This window comes from Megalops cyprinoides, chromosome 15, assembly GCF_013368585.1.
Source record: "Megalops cyprinoides isolate fMegCyp1 chromosome 15, fMegCyp1.pri, whole genome shotgun sequence".
Classification (NCBI taxonomy): Eukaryota; Metazoa; Chordata; class Actinopteri; order Elopiformes; family Megalopidae; genus Megalops; species Megalops cyprinoides.
The window spans coordinates 17,818,862-17,840,000 of NC_050597.1; the positions used below are offsets into that span (position 1 = coordinate 17,818,862).

The 21,139-nt window shown below is 42.8% G+C and overlaps 1 protein-coding gene across 2 annotated transcripts in view; it reads left to right on the forward strand.

The window, feature by feature from the left end:
* Positions 1–21,139, forward strand: part of LOC118790067 (pro-neuregulin-3, membrane-bound isoform) — a 221,002-nt gene that overhangs the window by 79,622 nt on the left and 120,241 nt on the right. The window lies entirely within an intron of this gene.

Consider the following 21,139-nt stretch of genomic DNA (forward strand, 5'->3'; position numbering starts at 1 on the left):
AAATGCGCTTTGGGTATTCATAGGCTAGCCAGCTTTTCACATCAGATGTCTGTGGTGAACTTTAATCACAACTTTACAAGGATAAATCATATTTATAATGCAATTCTGATGGTCATAAATATATAAAGAGTCATAAATATTTTTTCATTGTTTTTTTTAAACCACATAAATGTGCATTTTAAATCAGAACAGGCTTGTGTGGAAATTGAAACGCATGTCATCCCTGTGATGTAGGACACAGTAACAGACTATATATTCAGAAGACACTATAAGTAGACTTAATTGGTTTCTTCAGTGCCTTTTCTGCATGCTGTTATTCAACTGTGATGTCAGATGGTTGTGTGTTTAATATCAGACTGTAGCATATCAAATATTGTATGTTCAGCCTCAACATCAACTTGGTTGTCATCATTAAAGGGACAGATTTGGTGAAAAAAGTTGCAGGGTTAAATGTATGCTTCCTTAAGAACACTGTTTCCTAGCACAGAATTCAGAGTTTTGTCAGCAGACATATTTCCCTCTAGCACTCCATCAAAAAAGCTGAAGCTAAGTGAGGCTGTGCCTGGTTCATGTTTGCTTGGAGATGTTCTTGGAAACTAGGATGCTGCTTGAAATGGTGTGGGTAGTCCAATAGGGGGCAGTTCTTCTGGACTACATAGAAACCTTTGCCTCTAGTTTTGAGATTGCTCTTTTAGGTGGAATTCCAAAGCTGAAGTTCTGATTAACAGTAATTATCATACATCCCTGCTTATGGCACTTATATAACAAACAGAATATTCAGCAAGCAGAAAATTCGGTTCAGTTCAGCCATTCAGTCATCCCTCCATCCACACCTTAGCTGATGTGTGGTGTGTATTCTGACATAAAATGGTTTCTATGCCAGAGCTGAGGGGTGGAACACATCCATGGATAACTAAAGCTCTCAACTCATTGGAAATGTATATGCAATTTCTTGTAATAATACAAATCTATTACTACCACTACTAATACTACAGCCACCACAGTTGCTAATTATTGTAACACTAATTATGAGATTTTTCCATATGAATTGTTAAGGCTTTAGTATTTCTCCGTACCCCCCCCCCCCCTTTTTTTTCTTTTAATTTTCAGCAAAGGCAAAGAATACAGTATAGGAGTCTTAGGAACAGGATTGTGTCTTAAAGAGAGAGAGAGTTTAGAGGAGATACAGATGGAGAAGAGATGACCGTGGAAGCGTGAGAGAAGAAGAGTGGGCTGATGTCATGCAGACAGCAGGGGCTGGTGGAAGTGCAGCAGCTGCAGCCCTCTGCCATGATGAAAATGCCTGGCAGTATATGTCTGCAATCAGAACGTGTTAGAGTGATAATCAGTTGTTAATGCCACATTGTGTTAGCGTCCGCCCTTTTGTCCCCCCACCGTGTGACGGAAGGCGCCGTTAGAGGAAAAAAACATCAAAGAGAGGCTGAGCGACGCTGCTGAGAGAGTCATCTCTCATGGCACACGCACACACGTGTGTCATACTCCTCATAAGAATTACTGATCTAAGATTCAACAGATGTGCAGAATCAACGCACATGATGTTCAGAAAACACCGGGATGGAGTCATTCCTGTCCCAGTGCTGTTTAAATACACCATAGCGCCATGTGCAAATCAGGATCTTTTCTTGTTTAAACTGTAATATGGTAACCAATGGAGTGCAATGGCACATAATAAGTGGAAAAAGGTCATTAAGAACTTGAAATTTGAATTTCACAGTGAATATGATATCATTGATTGCTATAGCACTTGAAGCATGAAGTTTGTAAGGAAGAGTTGTGTACAGTAGTTTAGCCGCTGGTGGTGGTATCAGTCAACATGGCAGAAAAATGACCTCACTTTTTCCCCACTTACTGCCATCTTCTTTAGACTTAAGACAGGGAGAGCCTCAAGAAGACAGAGAGACAGGCAAGGAACCTATGATTCAGGAGGTCCTTAACACAGCTCACAAGTCTGTGCCCAAACTGTGTCTGTGCTACAGAATTGCCCTCTACTCAATGCAAAATCCCACAAATACCATTAAAATATTTAACAAAAGCCAAATTTAGTTTGAAGAATGTATTATTGTGATTGACTGTGCTATGGCATTTTAGCCTAAATAGCTGTGAGAAATTTGCATGGTGATAGTCCAAATTTGTTAATGTGCGTAACATTTGTAGTTTAAAAATTTGTTTTAAATGGTATTAATTCAGACAGTTTTGAATTTAGGTGAGGACATTTCTCAAATCTAACCATACAGGCAAGACAAATAAACTATCAGGGACCATAGCAACCAGGATTATTTACCTTCAGCCAATGCCATAATGAAGCCAAACTGCATTTTCCTTTTTCTTTTATTTTCCCATGAGTACTTGCAAGCTCGAAGAAAGATCAATGTATGGCACAGTGCCATCTATTAGAAGATAACGGGAACTGCCTGTTCACCTGAAATAAATCCACAGAAAAAAGTGATATTCAGATGAATGATTCATCCACATCCAAAGTCACAAGCCTGTGAGCTTGTTGGTAACAAGGGAAATCTGCATTGCAGTTTTATATGTCTGTGTGTATACTGACCTTATGTGTATGCTTGTTCTCAGATATACACATAAAGCACATATATTAGACTGCTTATGTCCTGTGGAAACCCCCTTTGGGCTATATCCTGCCGTATTAATGTTCTTTATGGTCAGAGTTTGAATGAGTTTTCATGTCTCTGTTATATCCAGCAGCACTGCTGTTACTGTCACTAGCCTGCAAAAGGACCGTGGCAGTGTTCACACTGGGATACCAAGCTTAGCAATTGTGCGAACATTCGACAGCATTCCACGCTAACAGCGACGTGCAGTGATGTCCAAGTTTCAGGACAGAGCCTTGCATCTCGCAGGTAACGGTGCAGAAGGCTGTTAATCGGAATGTGGCTTTGCGTGTGAAAAAGTCGTTCGGTTTTCAGGTGTTTCTCTTGACACGGACATTAGTACAGTGACAGAAAGGAGACAAATTCATATGTGTCCAACCACTGCAGTACTCACTTATCCACTGTCAGGAACTGCACCTCTATGTGCCTCACAGGTCCCCAATATTATGTCTGTATTGCAAATGTTTTGTGTGGTGAAAATGTGTTGCTATAGCTAAGCTTTCAAATTGTTCACCGTGTTCTTTCTAATAACCTGTGGTGTGAGTCTAGCAGAACATAGGGTATGGAACAACATACATCTTCTAATTACAGGAAATATGTACATATTTGTGCCATCAGCTTATTATATTTAACCTTACACATAATAGTAGAATCTCTGTGTAACAAAACCCTAACACCACCAAGAGGTAATCAAGTTGATACAAAAATGTAGACTCTCGACTCCAAGTACCACACAGTTATGGCTTAAAACATGAGCCTATCAACAGCAGCATCAGATAGCATTTGATCAAGAACATGCTTGATACTTTAACATTATTAATAGGTTTAACAGGCTAAAACTGATGAGGGAATAATCTTCATACTTCTTTAAAGCATATTTCATAATCTAAGCGCAATTTAAAGTTCTGGGATGTAAAACGCAACAGGTGGTATGAATACATTCTTAGACTGTCAAGTAATATCATAAAAAAATTCATTACAGACTTCATTAAGAGAGAATATACTTGCAATGAAACGCAAAACTGTGTGAGTGTGTGTACATTAGTCTGTCCACCAAAGAGGGGATGAATGTACAATATTGTCTATAGCAGGTTAATAGATAGGAAACAATTCATTAAACTAAAAAGAAATTTATGGTGCTCAAATTCATATTGGTTATTAGGGATAAAGCAGCACCCTGTCATCACTCTACCTTCACCTCTCTCTGTCTTCCTCCCTCATGGACTGTTTCTCTCTCCGCTCCCTCTCCCAGTGCAGACTTTTTTGTCAGGCCAGTGTGCCCTCTCATTGTAGCATGCTGTGCAGTGTAGCCTGTAATTGCACTGACCTGAGGTTCTGGCTGAGGTTTGCAGAGGCTGCAGAGAGACTGGATAATTGTCCCCTGGTGAAGCCAATTCAAGCTAAAATGTACTTGGCAGGGGCAGTGCGAGGTGTACTGACAGAGGCCAGGGGCCAGAGTGGGACAGAGGAGAGGACAGGCAATGAGAGGGAGAGTGGAATCAAAGCGTGGAAGGGTCACTAATTTTCAGAAGTTGTTCATCTGACTGCTTATCAGTGCTCTAGACATGTAATATTTGATTCTGCAGTTTGCTCAGTGTGCCTGTCTTTGCTAAAACCAAGAAAACTGTCAGAGGTTCTGTTTTTTTGCTCTGTATGGATTGTTTCCTGACTTCTCCTGACTTCCTGAGTTTAATGTGATTAACAGTGCAATTGCTCACTGTGCATCTTCAGCACTCTGTAGCAGGATGTCCTGCAGGGGGAGGGAGCACTTCTCAGCCTCTGCTCTCTCAGGCTTTCTTTCTCTCTCAGTAAGTATTGCAAAGCTTAGTATATGGTACAAAAGGTAAAAAACAGACATACAGACATGTACACAGCTTAAACTATAATTAAGATAATGCTAATATAGTGTGATAATAAAGTTACGGACAAAGTTGTAAACACAATTTTGGAAATTGATTTTGGATTATATCTTTGTGCCTTTCTAATCTTGTTTTAGTTACTATGCAGCACTGAGTGATTACTCACTGTCCCCCAGGCAATGGCAGGTTCTCTCATTCTCGCCTTAATTAATTAAAGAAGATGATTTCTGATCTATCAGGTGAATTATAGCAAGTAGATTTCAGACACTGATTAATTCCAGGGCTGCATGAGTGAGCTTTGAAAGCAGGGCCAGGTTTTTTCCCCTCTACAGGTCTCTGGCGGATAGCCACAGCATGCTCACGCTGCTGTCCTGTAGTTACCTGTGCTGAACAGGAGGTTTCTCTGTTGGTTTCTCCTTGGCTTCTGTGTAGTGACTGTAAGTTAGAGATCTCTGAAGGTTGGGGGAAAGTAGGCAGGGCTCCCAGCCCGCGGCTCTATCTCTTATTTTCTCATACTCTTGTCTATGAGACCAATCCGCTGAGAGACCCAACAAAAAAATAATTATACATTTCTCACACACGGCGACACTCTTCACCTGTCACAAAGACAAACTGCCGAACGGCGCCTGCATGAATACTCTGCTCAGGTAGAGCTTGCTCCCCGGAGCATTCGTAGAATTGAGGGGGAAAAAAAAGCATTGGAATGCAAAACTGAAATGAGAGGCATATCTTCAAATATGCTGGTTGCCCCCCCCCCACATCACTTCATCTGTTAAAGGAGAAGCAGAGTGTTTCCTCTCTCCTCTGAATCGGTCTACTGCTGGTCTCTCTCCTGAAGCAACACAGTCATGAGGTGGCTGTTTGTGTGTGTGTGTGTGTGTGTGTGTGCATGTGTTTGCGTGTGTGTGCGCGCGTGTGTGTGTGCGTGTCTGTGTGTGAGTGTGTGTGTGCGTGTGCGTGCGTGCCTTCCCAGGGTGACTCTGTGGCGTGCAGTGGCATGCAGGGGCAGACACAGGGGGGAATGAGACATGCGGGGGTGGGGCTGGGTACATTAACTGGGCACATGGGGCAATGCTCCTAATTATTTGAAGCGATTACTCTGTCTGTCCCCAGACACATCAGGCTCCTTCACTGACTCACTCTACCACCTCCAAGGTCACAGACAAGCTTGTTGGTGGGACGTACCTTGGAGACCAGACTTTTGGAGCAGGGTCAGGGTCTCATCACCGAAACACTGGACCCAGACAGACAGTGTCCAGAGATCAATGAACAGCTTCCCTATGTCATCCATTTGGGGCTTCTGTCTTTCTTTATAAATCAAGTTTCTTGCCCTGTGTGTACATCAAACACAGTTCTAGAGAATAACTATCCAATTCCACAGTTTTGTTGCAAGACTGACCAAGCAGATACCGTTGTTACGAATAATTGATCAATAAGAAATTTTTGCTGCACAATGTAAGACATAAGTATTGCAAAAGAAACATGCAGAAGCACTTTTTAGATGCACATTGACCTGCTGGGTGTTTCTGCATTTATTCTGAAACTAATGAGGTAGCTTGTGCTGGTAAGCCGCAAAACACCAGTCAAAAAATCCCAGACAAAGGATCAAACTAATGAATCATTCAGTCCTGCCCACCAACTTCCATCCTATAACAGTGAAATGTAAAATAAAACATGCAGAATTCATCTTAAACACAGGGAAATATAATGAAAGTGAGCTCTTGAGGTGGAACTCAAATGCAGGAAATGGCTCTATCCTACCTGATACTTATTTTTGCTGAGAGGCACACCATTGCAACCGTGGAAGTTTCACAAAAATACCTGTAACAGACATGTGATGATCTTTCTGTCCAGTGTTTCTGTGAGTAATTTGGCAAACATAATAACCATTTCCATAGACTATAACCAATTTAAACTTCTCTTTTTCCAGGGTGCTATTCTGTATGTTGCTGTGGTAAGTAAGTGGGTCTGGGTCTTGTCATACACTGCCTGCTAAGACAGCTGATGGAGATAGCTGTGAATAGCGGAGAGAGTGCATGATTTATGCACAGTGAATATTCATACAAGTCAGAGTGCTTCATTTGCAGACAGCAGGTACTCAGGATTAAACATGATATGTTGGAGATGTGACCAGAATCACTCTGTCAAGAGGTGTGGATTTCATTCTATCAAATATTTATCCAGCACCAAGGTTTGTTTTTATGTGTGTGTGTGTGTGTTGTGCGTGTGTGTGTGTGTGTGCGTGGGTGCGTGTTTATATCTATTTTGCATTAACACAAATTTTAGTAAGCCTTTTGAAAATGGTTCAGATGTACTGTCCCTGTAGTTTTGACTCCACCTGTTTATTTATAGGCTGTTGAGTATCTACAGTTCAATGTGGCAAAAACATTTTGATTTACATAACTTTTTTGACAGTGAATTTCATACTACCTAGCTAGATAGAAATGGTCTGCTAGGACTGACCAAGTTTCCTTCTATAACTGAAAACGTTCCTTAAGATAGCATCTTGACACTGTCCAAGGAGCCCTACTTGAATGATTGCCCTTAGCCCATCTACTTCTTTGATGACATTTTCTAAAATACTTTCTAAATCCTACTACTGCTTCTGTTGATCTGATTTCAGAAGCAATCACAATAAATCAAATTGCTTATTTCAGCATATAGTCTCCTGAGGTCACTGGTGAGTGCTGATTAGTAGTTCTCCCCTAGCTGTCTACCAGCAGTGCCTCTCCTCGATTATACTCTTCACTTGTCTGCTGTTTCTTGTTCCCTGTACTGTTGGAGTCTGTGTGTTTTGTAAATCTTTTTTTGTGGACCCACTTCCCTCACGAAAGTGAAGTGCTTCCATTTAACAAGAAGAGAATTCAGAAATGGTCCTTTTCTTTTCCTCCACTCCTTGGAAACTTGGTTTTAGAGACCCCTTAATACTTTTCTAACAAGCAACTACCCAACAAAGCTCTAAATGGTTCATTACTTGAAGGTACGTTTTGTCTGCACCTGCAGAATGAGACTTAAGGCTGTCTATCCTGTTGAAGATCAAGCAGGAATGGGTGCTGCATGTGGCATTGTGAGGCAGATGTGATCGATACTGTTTGTGGTATTGCAGCTCAAGTGAGATGGTGTTGGGTGTAGTATTACAGCACAAGGTAGATGGACTACAGCTACAGCACCTCTAGCCAAGCTCTGGTTCTTATTCAGTGCAAAGGCCTCCCCGACATCACAGATGGGCTTCATTGGTGTCTACATAGTGCTATCCTGTCAGCCCCTTTCACAAAAGCTGATTGAAAGTAAGTTCAGACATGGTGCATGTCATTATCAAAGTTAAGTATACAAACCATGAAAGTAGTATCCTTGACTTTGACTAAACCCGTCTGCACTGTTTATGTTTCTGATTTATGCAGGCAATGATGAGGACTAGCATTAGGCTGTTGACTGACATGCGCTTTTCCTCCTGTCAATTTGGATACAGTGTACAGTTTAAAACTTATTTCAAGGAACATTTGTTTTCTGTTCCCCGTAATAAGGGGACAAAACTTCCCTTTTTTAAGAAGCCCCAAACATTTCTCATATCCAGCACTGAGGATACAGAGGGATGCATCTGAAGTGTCTTTGCTGATTTCCTCCAAGACTCCCATCCTCAGGAGCCAGATGACAGATTGCCTTGAAGTTGCAGTCTGAAGCAGAGGAGCTGCATGACAGGGGGGGCCAGTGCGCGTTTGGGCTTTGAATGCACTTTATGCCTCTCTCCCACGATGCACTGCATCAACTCTTTCCTTCATCCATCTGTGTCCAACCGCATGAGTCCGCCTGCGTCTCTACCTCATCCTTCACATCTCCGTCCCCATCTCCCAATCTCCCAGCCCGGGACAGAGGAAGACAGCAAGAGGCAGCAACATCATATCTACACCCATTATAGGGCTCATGAAGTCAATCAGTGAAAAAAATGCAGACACAGATCTGGGTATACTGTGAAAAAGTCCCCTTGCTACTTCAGTGAAACCTATTTCACATGAACCAGCGGGAAGGTACGTATAAGGGCTGTCCTGCCCTGTGTGATTCACAGCTATCAGCCAGGAATCACATGCCAAATATTAAAAGCAACAAATTGGCTGTAAAAGTGTTAGGTGTGAAGAATGAACTCTGTGCCGCCCAGCGCAAGATCAGTAATAGACTAATCGAATGCATTTTACTGTTGGCTGTTATCTTCCTTCCTTCTCCCCCCTCTCACGCCACATACTTTACAAGAGAGGGCCGACAGAGTCATTACTCTTCTGCGTTTTGCGATTTCTCGGGGGTCTTAAAAAAATAATGTGTTTTCAAATGCCGTGTACTGTGTTTCAGGCCATGTGTGAGGAAGAAATATGAGAGGGAAAAGCGGTGGAAAGAGCAGCCGCCCCTGCTGCAGAGCCGGAGTAAATAACCTTAGCAGAAAGCGTAATCAGGGCTGCAGCATCCAAATCTGTCCAGAGTAAGCCTTTCTCTTTGCGGGCCGTTTGCCGCAGGTGCCGGGGAGTTTGAGCATTGTTTAAGATGGTGGAGAATAGCAGCTGTCTGCAAACTAATTATCACCTCGTGCTGTTTCTCTCAAGGATGCCGATCCCATTTATAATTTTCATCCGAGGGTGGGGTGCGAGGGCGTTCGGGGGGCCTGGATATAATGCAAGTGAAATTGATTCCAGCGATATTGATAATGTCTGAGAGTTCATTCATCTGTGGGGTTAACGAAGAAAAGCGGCCAGCGGCTGGACGCATCGATAAGATTGTTAGCCTGATAATGAAGAACAGAATTAGCGGCGAGCTAAATGGTGTAGAACAGTGACAGATGCAGTGCGGCGAGAGCCGGCCGCTCCGCCCCGCAGCTCTCAGATGTCGCCTTGCCCCGAGAGGGAAGGAGGATGGGGAAAAGAGGGAGATTACCGCTCCATCTGCAGGGAAGCACGCTGAGTGGAAACGGCATTCACAGTGTCCTCCTTCCACATTCACACCCGTACACTGTTTAACTTTGGCCGAGGCACTTCTCAGAGAAAACTTGTGCGGCATGTTGGGTTTTGTCATTGGAGAAGTTTGGTTCGTTTGAATGCGATGAATCTCAGCAGAGATAATCCGACCCATCTCTGACTCATCTAGTTGTGCTGATGTTTTATCCATATTGAAGTTCATATTCCACTTCTGGCTGACAACGAGAGGGAAAATGACTCCTGTAACTCCTGTTGTAGCTGATTTTATCATTGGATACTTCTTCCGTGGATACAAACTCCTAGAATAATGCACAACTGCAGCAATATTTTGCTTTGAGTTTACAAACATTGTGTGGGGATAAATAATTTAAAGATGATACATTATTTAATGTGGGACATCATTAATATACTGCAGTGTACTGTATAGCCGTACAGAACCAGAGTCATATCTGCTTCTCCATTCCACCATGTTCTGTTGTGGTATACTTTCCACTGGTCTGTAATGGAGAACTGCAAATCAAAGCACAGTACTGTATGGCGGTAAGGCAGCGGATAAATTACCTCACAAATTCAAAATTAATCCAAATGGTTTAACCTGGGAGGAATTAACGTTATTTGGGATTACTTAATTACATCCCGTGTCTGACCAGTCTTTTTGGGTTGGCCTTGGTTTGGATTGGCCCTAAGGAGGATGCGGGGAAGAGATGCGAGCTCGATTACTGCAGGCCTGGCGGTCAGAGTGAGATCAAATGTAGCGCACGTTGTTTGGAGTGCAAAGACTTCTGGCAGGAAGGGAAATGGGAGCCAGCTCATTCATTAATTAACCTAAGAGTGTTAATCATGGATAATGCACTTTGAAATTCAGCAGAACGCCCCCAGCAAAGCGCACATTCCTCACGTTCTCAGCTGGCCATGAAAATGAAATGAATTGAAATGAAATGTGTGTGCCCTTCCCTTCCTTTGCTGCTTTGCACCCCCCCCCCCCCCCCCCCCCCACAGCTGTAAGTGGTGTTTGTACAAAGGGCCGTTCCTTGAGGAAAGGGGTTAGATAAAGGTGGGGGTTTTTTCTTCAAGGGTGTAGACAAGGCTGGGGTTTTTTGGGAGAAGGTGTGCAGAGGAGGGATGAGAGTATTCTTTGCAAAAGGGTTTGAAAAAGGTTAGTGTGTTCTTTAGTAGAGAGTATAGAGGAGATGGGGTGGGGGTATGTTTTGTGAGAGTATGTGTGTGGTGGGGTTCTTTGGAAGACATTGTGGGGTATTAAGGAGAGAGTGTGTGCAAAGGGGATGCTGTTACTGGACAATGTTCACCCTTAGAGGAAGACCTACGCTTCACTTTAACAACCAGCTGTCAGCATTATGCTGGTAGTATTTTTTTTCTGTTTTCATGTTTGCATTTGTATGTACGCGTTAATATTTATGATGGTGGCTTCCCATGATTCCTGGGTTTGCTATTGTACCAATGATTTGTGTACTTTTTAGAAAGCAAACAGATGAACATGAATATAAGAGAGCGTGTGTTTGTCTGGTGTGGCATCCTTCGAAGGACTGTAAATGAAAAAAAGAAAAAAAGAGAGAGAGAGAGAGATCAACCCCCTGCCCCAATGCACACAAATAACAGTTCATAATAATAATGTTTTATAGCCAATTACGAAGGTGAGATAAAATGTCAGGACTGACTTGATCAGCTCTCGTTCTCTCCATCCCTCCCTCCCTCCTTCTCCCTGTCTGTCTATCTCTTAATATTTTTTTTCCTTGAGGGCCTTTCATGTCCAAGATCTATCACATTGTGAGAATCACTGAAACGTTAACTTTTCACCTCGTCAAATTCATCTCCCATTGGATTTTTTTTTTTTTAATAAAATTTAAATAAATGGAAAAAGCCGCTCTGCATTCCCCAGGCGGAGGGCACCTGCTGGAAGTGATAAATCTGGCTGTCGTTGTCGTCCAAGATCCAATCTGTTTATTCTGTGCGCTGCTTATTCTCCAGCATGTATACCATGATTGCATCTTCTCTATGCGCTTCGCTCTCTCTCTCTCTCTCTCTCTCTCTCTCTCACCCTCGAATTCAAATAGGCTTTATTAGCATGACAAGGAGAGCAATGCATTGCATTAGATGCGGTGTTTAGACATATCATAAGCACATGACTGAAGGACATCTTTAAAAGAAGTGTGCGTTGTTGAGGACACATACATACACAGTACACACATACATTTGTCACAGATACCTTTAAGACGTTGTCTTGGTCACTGCCCGTCCCTCAGGTTGTGGTGTTCAGAGAGGCGCTGAGCTGTCAGCGCTGCACATTTTTCATCCTCACCCTGGAGGAGTGTCAGTTTATCCTTGTCTGAATGGCATGGCAAATCTGGGCAGAATTGCATTATTCTGGGGGGGTGATATGTGTTCTTTTCTCCATTTGTCTCTATTTCCCACTGTTTCTCCCTCTCCCTCTCGTCCTTCCTCTTGGTCTATCCGTTACTGTGCGACACCTGTAAAAGAGGAAGACAGGGTGGTGAAGAATGAAAGGATGAGTGTGTGAAAAGAAGCGCAATTTAACTTACAGAGGGAAGAATGAAGTGAAAGCTCTCAGAAACAAGCAGAATATCACAATAGATAGATGGAGGGAGATAAACATAGTGCCGAAAAGAGGGAGAAGTTCAGTTCAAGTTTATTTCCTGCCTTGATTATTCAGGATTAGAGAGGATGGTTTAAACAGGGGGCATGAATAAAACCATATAAATGCATGTTTATTATTCATAATCAGTCAATCTTTCTGCCTTTCCTCCAAGAGCAATTTATATATTATTGCTGAGAATATCTCATCATGGATAAAATTCTACTGGCCTGGCATAGATTCAACTTTTCAATTAGATTATATTTTCCTAGAGCAGCCAGACTAAGCACACCTTTTTATTGATTATCCAGGACCTGGATAGCTGCCCAGTATGGTGCCTGTTCAGATTCAGGAGTGGCAGGCCTCTTTCCAACACACAGCTCAATAATTTCCCATTCAGTGATCCTACAACTGTGACCTAGTGAAGAGACTGCACAGAAAGCACCTATCACTGTCAGATTCCTTTCTGGTCCTTCCAGTCTGAACCAAGGATCATTCCTGTCTCAGAAGTAGACAGTCATTCTCTGTTAACCATCACACACAGTATGTACAGTGTACAAAGGGGATATCTGGGTCCAAATGTTTCTGCTTTGCCCCCACATTAGAGTTTTTCTGTGTGAATTAATGTGAGATGCCTTTGAAGAACAGTACGTGCTGTTGTATTGTCAGGGCATGCAATGAGTGATGTGTTTTTTCAATGAAGGGAGCTTGCTGTTCCGTGGATACAGTGTAGAAATTCGGACGCATGCTGATTTATCTCATTGCCTGGAGAGAATTGGAAAGAGGTGTAAATTCAGGAGGGCCCTGACAGCTGGGCATAGAGTTCCCAGAATGCAGTTGGGGGAAGTGTCACTCATTTTATTCCCCATCGTCAGCGTCCTGATGCACTGCATAGCTCTCTTAAGACCCTGTGTGTCACATGATATTTAATGCTGTCAGGGGCATGCCCCCTTCATCCTCTGGTGAACACATGTTGCGAAACAAATGACTCAGCTTAGCATGTGGAGCCTCAACTCTTCGACCTTAAAACTGACAACTTAACTTAGCCTTAGAACTGAAAACCTGCAGAACCCACGCGGGCAAGATATTGGGTCTGACCCCAGATACCATGTTTGCATTTCAAACATCTGTCTGAGCCAGGGGCACATCTACATGTGCAGAATGTTCTCAGACTCCTGTATACTCATCTTTCTGCTACACCTGACCTGTGCCAATCACTGTATCGTACACCTTCCTGTGGCCTTTCAGCGACCAGTGATGTTAAATAATTCATTGTGAGGTGTTGCTATCATTTCAAAAACTTATACAAACGGCATTTTAGAACAGTCTTTGTGTGCCATCTGATAAGCTTTTCAATTATTCATGCTGCTGGTCATAATTCTTAACTGTTCTTTTTCTCTCTCTCTTTCCCTGTGCCCCTTCTCCTGCCCCCTCTCTCATTACCGTGATCTTTTGGCCCCCGGCTTTTTGACGTTTACCAAATTACACACTGGTAAATGCAGGTAAGTGGATTTTTTTTTCTTCTGCTTCATTTCATATTTTAATATATTCATTTTAATTAGAAAAGGATTTGTATCTAGTACATTAGCATGGAAGATGCCTGAATTTGCATTGTTACTTCAGAGAATTTAATAAGCAAATTCTGTATTCTACTAAGTTCAGCCTTTTGACTGTGTGCTGTATTGGGAATCAAGCATTGTAATGTGCCGTAGGTAGTCCACTGTACTGGGATCAGCCTTGGTACAGTGCTAAACACTAATTGGCAGTGAAAGTGATTGGTAATAATGCTCTATTTTTTAAAAATCAGCACTGGGGAAAACAGACTCCCTGGCTAATGGCTTGCTGATATGGGTTGGTGTTTGAAATGTTTACTAAACACTTCATTTTGAGATTCGCTTTAATATATTTGTAGATTTTTCTGTGTCTCCTGAGCTTTGCTAAATTTGGTGCGCTTATGCAGCACAGCCCAACTTGGTGAGCATGTGCGTTAGAGCCTCTCGCTGTTCGCTTCACGGTTAACAGGTTGGAAATCGGTCGTTGGCAGTGATGTGGAAGATGGAGAGCTGGAGACACATGACTGATAGGGAACTCGACATGCATGAGCTGGGGTGTAATCGACTATCACCGCCGTGCCACCCTGGTGCTAAGGCGGCCGCGTGGAATTGCAGTTCTCGCTGTGCTCCGCCTTGATTAGGATATTCATCGTTTGCATTCCTTTTGGTCTCCGTGTTTTGACACGCAAATTGTGTAAATTGAAAGATGCTTTTGTAAAGAGCAGCAGGGCCAGGACTGGTGCGCTCGCGAGATAGAAATGGGAGAATGCTCCTTCTAATGTCTTTTCACGACACCACTTCTTGTGTGACATTTCATTAATGAGGAACAAGTGAATGCAGGCAACATCTCCTACAGTGGAGCTTGCAGGGCTGGCAATGTGAGCGATGGAGAGGGGGTAAATTGACAGTGAGAAAGGAGATTGGGGGAGAGGGAAAGTGAGACAGGGTGAGAGAGGAAGAGTGAGAAAGAGACAGAGAGGGAGGGGGAGAGACAGAATCTGGAAGAGAGAAGTATTTGTCGTTTTCACTCTGAATTCACTTTATTGATTTATTCTGCTTGTTCTCGACATTCATCAAAAAGACAGTGTTCTTTATTGTCTCGGTACTCATCACAGATTAGGAACAAATATAGCTTAACTTGCGCTAAGGTAATTTCCTCTGTGTGTGTGGAGTTCTTTTAATGTTGAAACTTTGTGTAAGTGGATTGTGTTATCGAGCTGAATGCTCAAAAGGGACATGTTTTTATCAGACTTTTCAAATTAATTTGAAGCCTTGTGGTTTGTATGGGGAATTGCCTGTTGCCCTTTAATTAATATAAACACTAGCAGGTCAATGAGCCGTGTGCACATGTACTGAAATCTAATTTAGACAAGCAAAGGTTAACGAGCAGATAACCCATTAATTCAAGCCCCACTGTATGTTAATTGTTGTCCATTAATAGCTTGATGATCGTAGATATGATACCAGCATTCCTTCCCTACATTTCCACTGCTCCTCCCCCTCATCCACCAGCTCAGCTGGAAGAAAATAATTAAACCCAAAAGCAAACTTGTTCCTCTACTTAACCCTTCATAATGGTTCATAATGCTTTACAACCCTTTATAATAATTTATAATGCTCTACTGTCCCTCTTAACTCTTCATGGATCTTAAGTAACAGTCACCATGCTGTGCCTAATCCTGTGATTAATGGTGTTGTGATGTCATTATCAATATTGTGAAGGTAGAGGAATGATCACTAGAGCCAGTCCTGTTTGCTTTGGGAGAACTGTCCTCATGATTTCTCCTATTGGTGGGTGGATTGGCAAGACTGTAAGAAATAAGCTGATTGAACAATTTAATAAATTCAGCTGGTTGAATTTTTCATATCGACCTCAGGTCCATTGCATATGTGATGTGTATCTATTTAACTCAGTTGAGTTGGTTAGGGTTTTTATACAAAAACAAAAAATCCCCACATCATTCTGGTGAGTCTCTCTTAACTAGCCACACAAGGGAAGACAGACACCTATAATTTTCTCTGCCGTCGACAGCTGAAAACCTGAAAGATGGAGTTCTGCATTGAGGTGTTAATGAGAGATTCTCATGTTGGGTTTGCATTGGAAAATCCGTAATTATCTTCAGATTCTGAAGTTAACATCAAGGTGTGAATTCTCACCTTGATCTCTTCAAGAGCACATTTACCATGTGATTTGTTTCAAGGGGGATGCACTTCATGTAAATGTGTGCGGCCAAATCTTAATGGAAAACCACATTTTCGGTCAAAGCTGCCTCCTGCACCTCCGTTTGCAGTGATCCACTTTTTGATGTTCACATATGCCGTGGAGATGAACAATTCTGCATGCATATAGAAGCCCTCTGATGTACCAGGCATGCTATGCACTGATTCATCAGAGGAGAGGAGTGGAGAAGGGGAGGGAGAGGAGAAGAGAAGAAGAAGGAGAGGAGGAGAGAGGAGGGGAGACATTGAGGACTCCTGAGTGCTGATTGACAGCAGTGTCACTTTAGATTTTGGTCATGTTTGTCAGTGTCACGCTATTCTGCGCAGATTCAATGATAACTGAATCATCACATTGCTCTCAGTGTGTGCACAATATCAGTTTACCAATACATTATAAAGATCAATGAATCTGTGGAGATCCGGCTCACTGTTCAGGACTATGTTTGAGAAGTTCTGTTTTGGGTCTCGTTGACTTTCCTATCCTATGGACCAGGGGTGCATTCAGTTTCTCCTGGTAGTTCTGTTGGTTTTTTACTAGGTCTTGTTTGTGTTTACAAGTGTGAAGGGCAATGCAGTGAAACTCAGATAAACAAGACGAAAGCCCGTAATAGAATGCTTTATTCAAATCCTAGTTTAATCTGATTCCCCCCTTTACATTAGGCTGTCCTGATCAGATACCAGCATCCGCACAAACTGCAGTTGTGTCAGAGCATCAGCTGGTGTGTCTCCGGAACATTAAATATTCCCCGTGTATTTGAAAGTCAAATGAAGTTTGGTTCCACATCGGTGAACTTGTTTTTCATTTTGTCTCCATTCTCCCCTCCCTTGTGATGTCTCGAGACGAGCGCTCCGGCTGGCTGCCCTCTGCAGTGTCCCAACACCGCTCCCACCCTCAGCTCCTGTTACATCATCTTAATGGATGCGCTGACATAGAATGACCTTAGAACTAAAAAAAACAAACAAACGAGCCTCTACAACATCTGTCCATCACTGCTTAATTAGAGGGAGCCTCATACCGTGGACGGGGGATGTCAGTGGGGGCACTGAGAAATTCAAAGATACTCACATTCACACACTCAATCTCTCTCTTTCATCTCTCCATTGCACGTGCACACGCAAACACACCTCTCACCAGGATCGTTCCAAAAGGCTTATATGTACCTGTTCATGTTTAGACTCTTGAAGCTCTGAGGCAGTCTGAGACCTGAATTTATGCATTTTTAAAATTCAAAGTAGCTTCCTTTGTTACAGAGCCACAAAGATTTGTGTTGGGACGGTTGGAAACAGGCTTTTGGTTTTAGATGTTAAAAAGGCTGATGAGTCTTTTTATTCCCTTTCCTGGGTTACGGTGTCCTCATATTCCCCAGCACCTCTCGTTTTAGCTATAAATCTGAGTTTATGAATTGCCTACTAAAACATTTATTTGTGGAAAGCATCATTCCTGCTGTTTCTTGTTTTTGTAACACCATCTGTATATAGAAGACATTTACTGGCATGCAGGCAGCATATATGAGGTAGCACATTATAGGTACAATCTATGAACCTATACATTTCTATTTTCTCTCTGTTTTTCTTTTCTACATTGAGAGGAGTATTGAAAAGAGTAATATATTTGGTTTCAGTTCCCCATCTTGTGTTTAACTGCTGCTTCTGTGACCACCGCCAGCAAGATCTGCAAAGATATTGAAATCTGTTTGTTCCAGTTATGGTCAGACTGGTTTATTTTCATTTACAAAACTCCTGCATGGTTTTGTGATGCTGTCTTCTTGGACCCTTATATTATTACTGTGTTCCAGCTTTCACCATGCCCCCCATTTTCACATGGTGGTTTATTCACGTCTCATTTTTGCTTAATTTCTTTCCTGCGTTTTCCTGTTGCTGAACTATCCCTTGGCTCCAGAAGCATGCATAGATCAGAGCCATTTGAGCTGTTTCCTCTCCCTCCACAATCCTGTACCATGGAGGTCTCTCCTATTCCATGACTCAGTTGCTCTGATGAAGCCTCAGATCTAATTAGAACACTGCCTGCATAACAACTTCTCCGATAATTATCTTCCACTTTATTAAAATTGTTGAGGAAGACACTTTTTTCCTCCAGTGAGTTTCTCCCCTGTGATCTGATGAGAAATTGAATGGGAGATGAAGTTGCAGCTTGTGACTTTTTAACTCCTACTGACTGCTCAAGTCTAACAGAGCAAGTGTTGTGACTCCCTCAGATGGGCTGAAGCTAAGTCAGTTCTGTGACTCCATCGGAGGAGCAGAAGCTGAATGAGTTCTGTGACTCGGTCAAAGCGGTCAGCAGAGCAGACGTTGAATCGCTGTTATTGCTTCATCGAAAGCACAGAAGCTGAGTCAGTGTTATGGCCACCAGAGTGGCAGCAGCTCAGTGCTGTGACTCAGCTCTGTGTCGTGATGCTAGCAGAATGGCTGAATGCTGTGACTGCAGTGCAGCCCTGAAGCTGAGATGGGAGTGAGTGCATGGCCGGGAGCTGCACTTCCGTGATGTAGCTGGATATTTAATGAACTAATTCAAAGGCACAATGGCAGTCTCCCACCCGGGATTTGAACCTGAAACTTTCTGCTTACAAGCCCAGTTCTGTAATCACTGCTCCACAGTGCTGTACTGGCAACCGAAAGCACCATGTCAGCACTCTGGGGGGACTGAAACAGAACCATGACAGGAGCTGGGAAGAAATCCACTACTTTCTGCATACCGTGTTCCTTCCCACAACGTATTTATGCACTACATTTTGCTGCAGGAGGTGAAGCACTGGCCTAATTGGCATTCAGCTGTGGTGTTTATCACATTCCAAAATAATAAGCCTGACAAACTCATTCATAATTGAACTGAAATACATCCATTATATTAACTTCCTAGCACAATGGCAGTTGCTTTCACATCCATAGAGGTGAGTCAAGGCTTAACTAGTTACACAGTCATTGAAATGAATTACCAATTATAGCTGCAATTGACCCCACTTCTGAAGGGGATCGGCTCAATAGTAATCTGTCTGAAATCTGGATTTTGTCCAATAGTTAGACTCGTGTTTGGTAAAGCACACTGTACACTGGAGAATTTACTTGGACAAACTGCTTAAGATGCAAAGTTATTAAACTAAAGACTCTTGTTGGCACAGCACGAAGTATGAGCATGTGAGAGTGATTGCTTTGAAACATTATGGAATTTCTTTTTGTTAGGGCTCAGTGGGTGGGCTATGCACAGATGCAAGCTTTTTGAACCCATAATGTAACAGACACACATACACACACACACACACACACACACACACTCACACATACGCATGCACGCACATATATGCATGCACACACACATACATACACACACACACACACACACACACACATACATTCATTCTGCATCTGAGTAAAGTCAACATTTAGAATGAATATGTGAGTGACGGATGTCTGTACTGACAGACTATATCAGAGAGGGAGAAATAGCTAATTCTACTTCTACTAATTCTAAATCCAGACACACATAAACACACACACACAGACACAAATGCACAGACACATACACTATATGTCTAAGATGTCTATGTCTAAGATGGTTCACTGTACTGCCTGATGAATGGTGACAGGATCTCTTGTTTGCAGCAAGTATTGCAGACTGAAAGAAACAGATTGGACCTGCTGGCACAGAGTAAACCAGCTTCCCCTGTTGGGCCAACACAGTGACCCACAGATGCCTTCACGCGAGACGCCAGCATGAAATACACAGACTGCCCTCTCCCCCCTCCCCCTCACCCCAATAACAGAGCCTCAGAACACCCACGTCACACTCAGCTGTGTCTCTACGCGTGACATAAAAATGACAAAACGGAGGAAAGATATGATGGGGGGAGGGTTCGCGGCATGGATATTAATAGTTGTGGAGGGCTGAGTAGCATGGATGGTCAACACTCCAGTGCTGGACAGTGTCATAGGACGTAAAGCCTACACTCTGGGCTTAGTGTGAACACCCCACCCAGCAGCAGCAGCAACATGTGTAATCTAAACCACATCAAGATGTCATATAAAGAGCAGTCTTTTCTGAATTGTGGTGGAAAGGTAGATACATATCTCAGATAAGCAGTGAAACGTTGCATTTCTCTCTTTAGTGAAGTGAGCTGCAGTTAGGGATCATGGATGTGTGTTTTTAATTTGTTAAATGACAATAAAACTGGAAAATGGTGGAAGGCTTTTGATATTCCGGTGTGTTGGAGCTACAGGGAGGGTAGAAATGGTATAGCTGGTTCTGTAGAGTTAAAATTCAGGAGAACCTGTGAACCTTTACCACTGTGGGTCAGTATTCCTCATACATATGCTGCCTCAGTACTCAGGCAATCCTGATGATGATGATAAGGCAGAGTTAACAGACTACTTAGAGCTGATATCATTTTAATGGACTCCTTTTAATGGACTCAGCACATCTTGGAGCACCATTTGAAGATCACAAGCTTTTACACCTCAGCGGTCGCTTTTCAATCGTCACGTGAACCGACAGGAGCCGTCTACCTGCGATTCGGTTCCAGCAGCCCCTCTCGTGACGGGCCACCTTCCGGGCTACGGGGCGGAGCACCCTGTCAACCACTCACGGAGAGACACACGGTAACCCACGGCTCCTCTGTGCTCAGAGCCGAATGATGAAATCTGAGTGGAAACTCCCGCAGGGAAATGTCTCTTTCCGATGGCCAGTTGCGTTTATAGAATGAATTCAGAGATACTGTCTGAAAGGCTGCCACAGAAACCACCCTTTACGTCGTGTGATGAACAAAGACCTTTCTGTGTTCTTCCTGGACTCACTAATGCGCACCACCGCAGTGAGATAAATAAAACATTTACTTTCATTCTGTACTGTACATATTACATATGTGGAGCCATGTTAAAACAATACTTAAGTCTGCTCAGGGCTTTAAAATATGATTATGAATAACACTCATGCGTGCATCCAAAGATGCTGGCATTGTTCAGTGTATTTCTGCAATATTGTTAGTATTCAGCACAGCAGCTTATCAGAATGTGTTGTTTTCTGCTTCAGTAGAGAATTCCTTGACCTTAAAGCACTAAAAATCAAAACATAGATGTATAAAAACATAAAAAAACAGGAAGTCATACTGTAAATGTCAGATTGTTGTTTCTTGTTGTGCTGAAGTCAGGCTTTTCCCCTGAAAACAGAGTCCCTCAATTATCCGGCTCTTGAACTTAAACTTAGCATGGGAGAGAAACAGACCAAGGCTGACAGAGGACGTGGCTCTCACACACAGCCCTGAGCACTTTCAACCTCAGACAGCGTTTTTTTAAT